Here is a 7,228-nt window from a genome sequence, read left to right on the forward strand (position 1 = left end):
CCAAGGCCTGTTATGCTCCAAACTGGGTCCTTTATGAAGCAAGAATCACAGATTCTCCTTTGCTGCATTCTTCCTCCTGGTACACACACACACACTTTCTCCCTCTTTCTCCTCTGAGAGGGTGGAGGCCACTCCTTGGTATCCCCTACCCTGGCATATCAAGTCCCCGCAGGGCTTGTCCTTTTGCCAGTTGTTGGACAAAAGGGAAAAGACAGCATCAAGAGTGCCTCTCACTCCATGGTCGATTAAAGGTGCACAACAATGCCAAGAGTGTCTGGCACCCTCCTGTGGGCTAAAGGGGAACTGCGTCAAGAATGCCTGTCACCATCTTGTGGACACATATATAAAGGGGGATAACAAAGTCAAGATGGTGGCGCACACCTTTAATCGCAGCGCTCGGGAGGCAGAGTCAGACAGATTTTTTAGTTTGAGACCAAACTGGTCTACAGAGTGAGTTCCAGGACAGCCAGGGTTACACAGAGAAACACTGTCTGGAAAAATGAAAAAGAAAATAAAATAAAAGTCAAGATGGCCATCACTCCCCCTGTGGAATAAATGGAAATTATAATGTCAAGAGTGCCTGTTGCCTCTGTGGACTCTCTTAGCTAGGGCCATTATTGCTATGATGGAACACCATGACCTAAAGCAAGTTGGTGGCAAAAGGGTTTATTAAATGTACACTCCCACATAATAGTCCATCAGGGAGGAAGCCAGGACAGGAACTCATGCAGGGCTGGAGGCAGGAGCTGATGCAGAGGCCACAGAGAGGTGCTGCTTACTGGCTTGCTCCTCATAACTCGGTTAGGTTTCTTCCTTCCTTCCTTCCTTTCTTTCTTTCTTTCCTTTTTTAAAAATACTATTCTTTAATCTTTTTTTTACAATCTAGTCATTATCCCCCTCCCGGTCCACCCTCTGACTGTTCCTCATCCCATACCTCCTCCCCAGTCTCCAAGAGGAAAAAGGGGGCAGGATCAGGTATGGAAGGAGATGGGGGTGATGTACAGAGGGTCAGGAAATTGAACAGAGGTGTGCTGCAAGGGGGGATGGGGAACTAGGGGTAGCCACCAGAATGCCCCAGATGCCAGGAAAGCAAGAGGCTCCTAGAATCCAATGAGGATGACATTAGTCGAAATACCCCACAAAGGGGAGGGAGAACCTGTAGAGTCCATATCCAGAGGTTAGGCACAACCCCTAGTTGAGGGATGGGGCCACCCACCCATCTCAAAAATTTTAACCTAGAATTGCTCCTGTCTAAAGTAAATACAGGGACAAAGAGTGGAACTGAGACTGAAGGAAAGGCCACACAGAGACTGTCCCACCTAGGGATCCATCCCATATACAGCCACCAAACCTATACACTATTGTGGATGCCAACAAGAGCTTGCTGGCAGGAGCCTGATATAGCTGTCTCCTGAGAGGTTCTGCCAGTGCCTGACAAATACAGAAGTGGATGCTCACAGCCATCCATTAGACTGAGCATAGGATCCCCAATGAAAAGAGCTAAAGAAAGGACCCAAGAAGCTGAAGGGGTTTGCAGCCCCATAGGAGGAACAACAATATGAACTAGGCAGTACACCCAGAGTTCCCTGGGACTAAACCACCAATCAAAGAAAACACATGGTGGGACTCATGGCTCCAGCTGCATGTGTATCAGAGGATGGCTTTCATCAATGGGAGGGAAGACCCTTGGTCCTGTGGAGGCTTGATGCCCCAGCATGGGGGTTGGATGCTGGAGCAGTGGAGCAGGAATAGGTGGGTGAGTGGGAGCATCCTCATAGAGGCAAAGGGGGAGGGGGTATGGGATAAGAGGTTTGCAGAAGGGAAACCAGGAGGGGGGACAACATTTGAAATGTAAATAAATAACCGATTAAAAACAAACAGAAAAAGAAAAGGAACCCAAGACCACCAGCCCAGGGTGATACCACCTATAATGGGATAAACCAAATGATAATGACAGTATTGAGTGTTTTTCACCCCCTCATGAACAAAAGGTAAGAGGCAAAGTCAGGAGTGCCTTTTATCCCTTCATGAACTAAGTGGGAACCAAAATGTTAAGAGTTTCTGCCGTCCCCTTGTGGACCAAAAGGGAATGACAATGTCAAGGGTGCCTGTTGACTTTGAATGAAATAAAAAAAAAAAAGAAAAAAGAAAAAGAAATAAAAAAGGCAAGGAAAAGAAAGAACACAACTGTTCCTAGATATGGTGGAGGGAGAGGTTGATAGTAGGATAAAAGGGAGACATAATCAGAGTGGTCCTGACCAGACTGAGCTAAGCCATGTGGGGAACGAGGAAGGGGAAGTGAGAGAACAGGATGAAGCAGCCAGGAGGCCCAAAGGTGAAGGGCAATGTAACCAGAATGGTTGGATTATATTGGGAAGAGTAGCACAACCACTGGGCTGCAGAGTTTAGGGTAGAGGGCAGGGGATGCCAGCCAGGAGGGCCCCTGTAACAGGTAGGGGCCAAGGGGTGCAAGGAGAGAAGCTGGTAGCCAGACTCTACTTTGATATCTTAAATAAGAGCCCAGCTAGTTGTCTGAGGTTTGAAACCCAGTACTTAACAATATCCCCCCCACCACCACTTTTGTAGTGCAGTTCTTAGCTCCTCTGTTTCAAAATTGGCATAATGGAAAAACTCAATTTTTTTTTTTTTTGATGTTTGAGTTTCTGGTCACTGATCCTGTTACTGAAGCCACAGATGGTAGAATTTGTCACAGTAAAGCCTAGGGCAGTCACCTAGGTGAGAGTGAAGAGCAAGCCTGTGAGCATCTTGTTGGGAAGAAGTAGTCAGGGGGAAACTGATGCTGTGTTCCCATTGATAGTATTTTGCTTGAGACAGGTCTCAGTATGTAGCCCAGACTGTCCTGGAACTTGCTGTGTTGACCAGCCTGGCTCTGAACTCACAGACATCCATTTGCTTCTTTTTCCCAAGTGTTGGGATTCCATTCTGAGCTCCCACAGATATTCTTATGTATATCATTGCAAAGTCAGAAGGGTGACAGTGAAGGACAGAAATAATGACAAGCTTTTAGGTCAACTAAAAAGCAATTAAAATGAATTTACTAATAAACATACTCAGAAAATGTTAAATTAGGTAAAAAGAAGAAATGGAATTGAGGGGTCTCTGCCACAAGCACCTCTTTTAGGGCAGGAAGCTTAAACACTATAGGGAGCAAAAGGAAACTGAGTTATACTTCTGACTTGATGACAAATTAAGTTTGCTGAAGTTTTGCTTTTACGAATTCACTGCCTATTCATGAAAGCCCCTTCTTCTTTCCAAAAGAAGCAAGTGTTTGTCAGACTGCCTTGTTCCTGCTCAGAGAGCGAGCCTTGCTTGTTTCAAGGCAACAGGAACTGTGCTTGCTTGTCTCTGGGAAGTGGCCAAATCGCCCAGAGAATGTGAATTGAAGATAATTAAAAACCGCAGTTTCTCCCTGCTTCTGTATACGAGCTTAATTGCTCCATGGACGCACCAACTCAACTTCTCCATGTTCATTGAGTTGTATAGGTGTTGTCTTCAGCAATGGAGCCTTGTCATCAGTTTGGGGAGAGCCAGCTATAGTCTTGGAAACAGTCTGGGTTGTTTGGATGCTCCCAGAGGACCCCTTTGAGTAACAACTGAATTAGATGTAGCCCAGTCCCAGCACGGGATGCTTCGTTTGGCTATGAGTGGTGTCTCCTGCATTATTTGGTGATTTTAGTTGATCTCCTTCCAAGCTGTATATATTTTAGAAAGCTTCTACTATATTAGATTTCCATACAACTGCTCAAATGGGCCTTAATTTTAGGTGTTTCTTTTCTTATTCTCTCTCTCTCATCTGCCCCTCTTCTCTCTCCCTGCCAACTTGACCCTCCCATTCCAGTCCCCCCTCCATAACTACTCTATTTCCCTTTTCTATGAAGATCTGTCCCTTACTCTATATTTACCCTCTGTGATTCTACAGATTGTAACATGTTTATCATTGACTTACCAGTTATTAGCCACATATAAGTGAATACATACCAGATTTGTCTTTCTGGGACTGGATTACCTCATTCAAAATGATTTTTTTTCTAGTTCCATCCATTTGTATGTGAATTTCATGATTTCATTATTTTTTTAATAGCCAATTTGACTTAAGGCCCACTTCACAAGATTGGAACCCATACTTGACACTGCATGTGTGACCAAGAGCCTGAGACTAGATACGACAGAAACCTGGGGAAAAACCAAATATTGCCATCTATTAAAAGAATGTAGCAATAAAGTTAGTGCTAATGACATTATGCTATCCTCATAGATCAGCCACCATCATCAAAGAAATGTCCTTCTGTAGCAGATGAGAATACAGAGACACACAGCTGAACATTAGGTCCAGAGTGATAGACCTTGGAACACACAGCCCTAAATGTGATGTCTCCACCCAAATCCCTGCCCTCAGGCTTCAGGGAACCCCACAAAAGAGGAAGCAGAGTGTAAGAGCCAGAGAGGATGGAGGACATAGGAAAGCAAGGCCCTCTAAATCAACAGGATCAAAACTCATGTGACTCACAGAGACTGAGGCAACATGCACATGGCCTGCGCGGGTGGACAGCAGATGGCGTCCTCCAGCTGAAAGAAGTGGACACGTGCTCCTAGCCCTAAGCCAGAAGCTAGCTATCTCCAATTGATAACCACTGGGGAGTCTCCTTGGGGGAACAAAGTACTCTTAAACGTAGGCTGCATGCCCAGCAGTAATACCCCAATTCAAGGGATCTCAAGGACATCTTTGAAGGTTCTTTGTCTCATAATGTCATGTCAGGGCTCCTCCTCCTTCATTTAATTTAAAATCTTTTTTTCTCTCTTTTTCAACCCTACAGCTCCTCTGCATACATATTATGGCTTCTTGTTTAGCATTTTTATTGGATTCCAGAGTGTGTGAAGGAGTGTGTCTCTGTGTTTATATTTGTTTCTTGTCTCTTTTCTAGGGCTCTTTTCCTCCTGTTTGTCAGCTTTGTCCTATTCTGAAGCCTTGCATTTTCTAAAGAGGGCGAGAACAGAACGGGAGTGGAACCAGGTGGGAGGCACTGGGAGGAACTGGGAGGAGTAGAGGGAGAGGACATTGTGATCAGGTTGTACTGTGTGAGAAAACAGTCTATTTTCAATATATGGGGGGGGGGTGCTGAGAGTTGCTTAATTACTCAGAAAATTGAACGAGGTAAGATACTAGGCAGCTGTAGATGAAGGTATGTGCAAGAGCACTCTGTTACAGGTTTCTTTTTTATAAACCATGGACATCTTTTAAATGGGCCTGACCCCCTCAAGCACTAGCTAGGATCTTGGTCATACAGGTATCAAATTTCTGCTCTATTCTCTTGAGTACCTAGGTGAATCACGTGCTAGAATGCATTATGTTCTCATAACAACAAGATGCAGGTGTGCTAGACAGCTGAACAACACAGAAGTGCTCTACATGTTTGAAAATTATTTCAGTTATTATTTATTTTTATGTGTCTTGGCGTTTTGCCTGCACAGAGGTCTGGGTCAGGAGGCCAGTCCCCTGGAACTGGAGCTACAGTCAGGCGTGAGGTGCTATGTGGCTGCTGGGAATTGACCCTGGGTCCTTGGGGAAGAGCCTGCTTGTGCTCTTAACCACTGAGCCATCACAAGAGTCCCCAAAAAAATTCTAACAGAAGAGAAAGAAAGAAAGAAAGAAAGAAAGAAAGAAAGAAAGAAAGAAAGAAAGAAAGAAAGAAAGAGGAGATCCAAGGAACTGTGACACTTGAAAAAAACATTGTTATTGTGACATATCCCCCCCCCCTTTTTGGAATTCTCAGTTCTCCCTATGTAGCCTGTTATTTTATCTTTTGAGGTGATTTTCTTAAGACACCCTCAAGCTACCCATATGTCAAGAACACAGGCCATAAAATGTGCCAGAAAGGAGCTTTAAGTCAGCTGTGACCCTTAGACCTCAGTTGTCAGTCTGAGAGAGCCTGGGTTTCAAACTTGATGTGGTGGCACTTAGTGGCCAGGAGTGGCTCAGAGCTGGGCAAAGAGGGTAGAAAATGGAATCAGGGATCTCACACACAGGAGTGGAGTTGGAGGACAGAGCATGTGCTGGATCAAGACATATAATATGGATGTAATGGGCAAATGGTGGCGGTCTGGAAATGCCAGCTTTGGAAGGGCTTCTGCGACATTCTGCTGCCTCAGAGGAGTTGCCAGCTTCTCAGAAACACTATATCCATGGGCAACTGCCCTCTGACTCTGGTTCCCAGAAATCTGTCTATAACGCCCAGCATAAAATGTCTTAAGTAGCTGCTAGCATTTAATGACTAGAGGATTTATACAGTACGATGTCTCCCTCCAGCCAGCCTTGAGAGATTGGAACATCATGCAAATGTGCTCCTGTGTTCCCCAAGACGCACTGAGATTGCAGGAGGCCTTGTCTTTCCCACATCAGGGCCCCCTCCCCCTGGTTTCCTTCATGTATCACTTGTCTACTTACCTCGGATGGCAAATGGTTTGGACCATGGTACTTCCATTATAGAATATGCTGTGCCTATAAATAAGCAGAGAGGACCACAGGAGCATGCAGTACTCATCAGTTATTCACAGCCAGTTAAATTTGATCAGTACCCTAACACAATTGCCAACACCTTACATTTACCCTTGGAATGTTTTTTAGGAGAACCCACACCTCACAATGCTTAAGTATTTTGTACTTAAGTATTTTGGCATCTCTGAAATGTAGATCCTTTCCTCCTCTTTCTCATATTTAATGTAGGATGCCTCGTGACGCATACACGCATCAAATGTGCCACAGATAGCTTTAATTTGCATATATGTCATGCTTAGGGTCTGAACGTTCCTCTCCGGATTCGTATCCTCATCTGATTTCCTTCTCTGCCTTTATAGGGAAGCAATAAATGAAAAGGGCTGGCTTGGGAGAGTTAAGGTGGGGAGCAAGTACGCGATTCTGCCATTTGATCCCTACACAATACTGTGTGCACTTCGATAATTGTTTCGACAGGTTTTCAGTGTACTTGCTTCTGCTGCATGCACAACGCCTCACCACTAGTGGGCAGTAAAGTTGATGACAGCTGTGATCAGCGAAAGAGATTCTCTGAAAGCGTTCCTCTCAAGACACATTGCTCGTGGGCTTCTTTTCATCCATTCTTGCCTGGATCAAGTTGTGCTTCCTGGATTTCAAAATGCTCCACCAGGAAGCAAAAGAAGACAACAGAATCTTGACAGTCCAGAGTGCATCGAT

This window comes from Mus caroli, unplaced genomic scaffold (genome assembly GCF_978045245.1).
Source record: "Mus caroli unplaced genomic scaffold, Mus_caroli_1 scaffold_5, whole genome shotgun sequence".
In the NCBI taxonomy this organism is placed as follows: domain Eukaryota; kingdom Metazoa; phylum Chordata; class Mammalia; order Rodentia; family Muridae; genus Mus; species Mus caroli.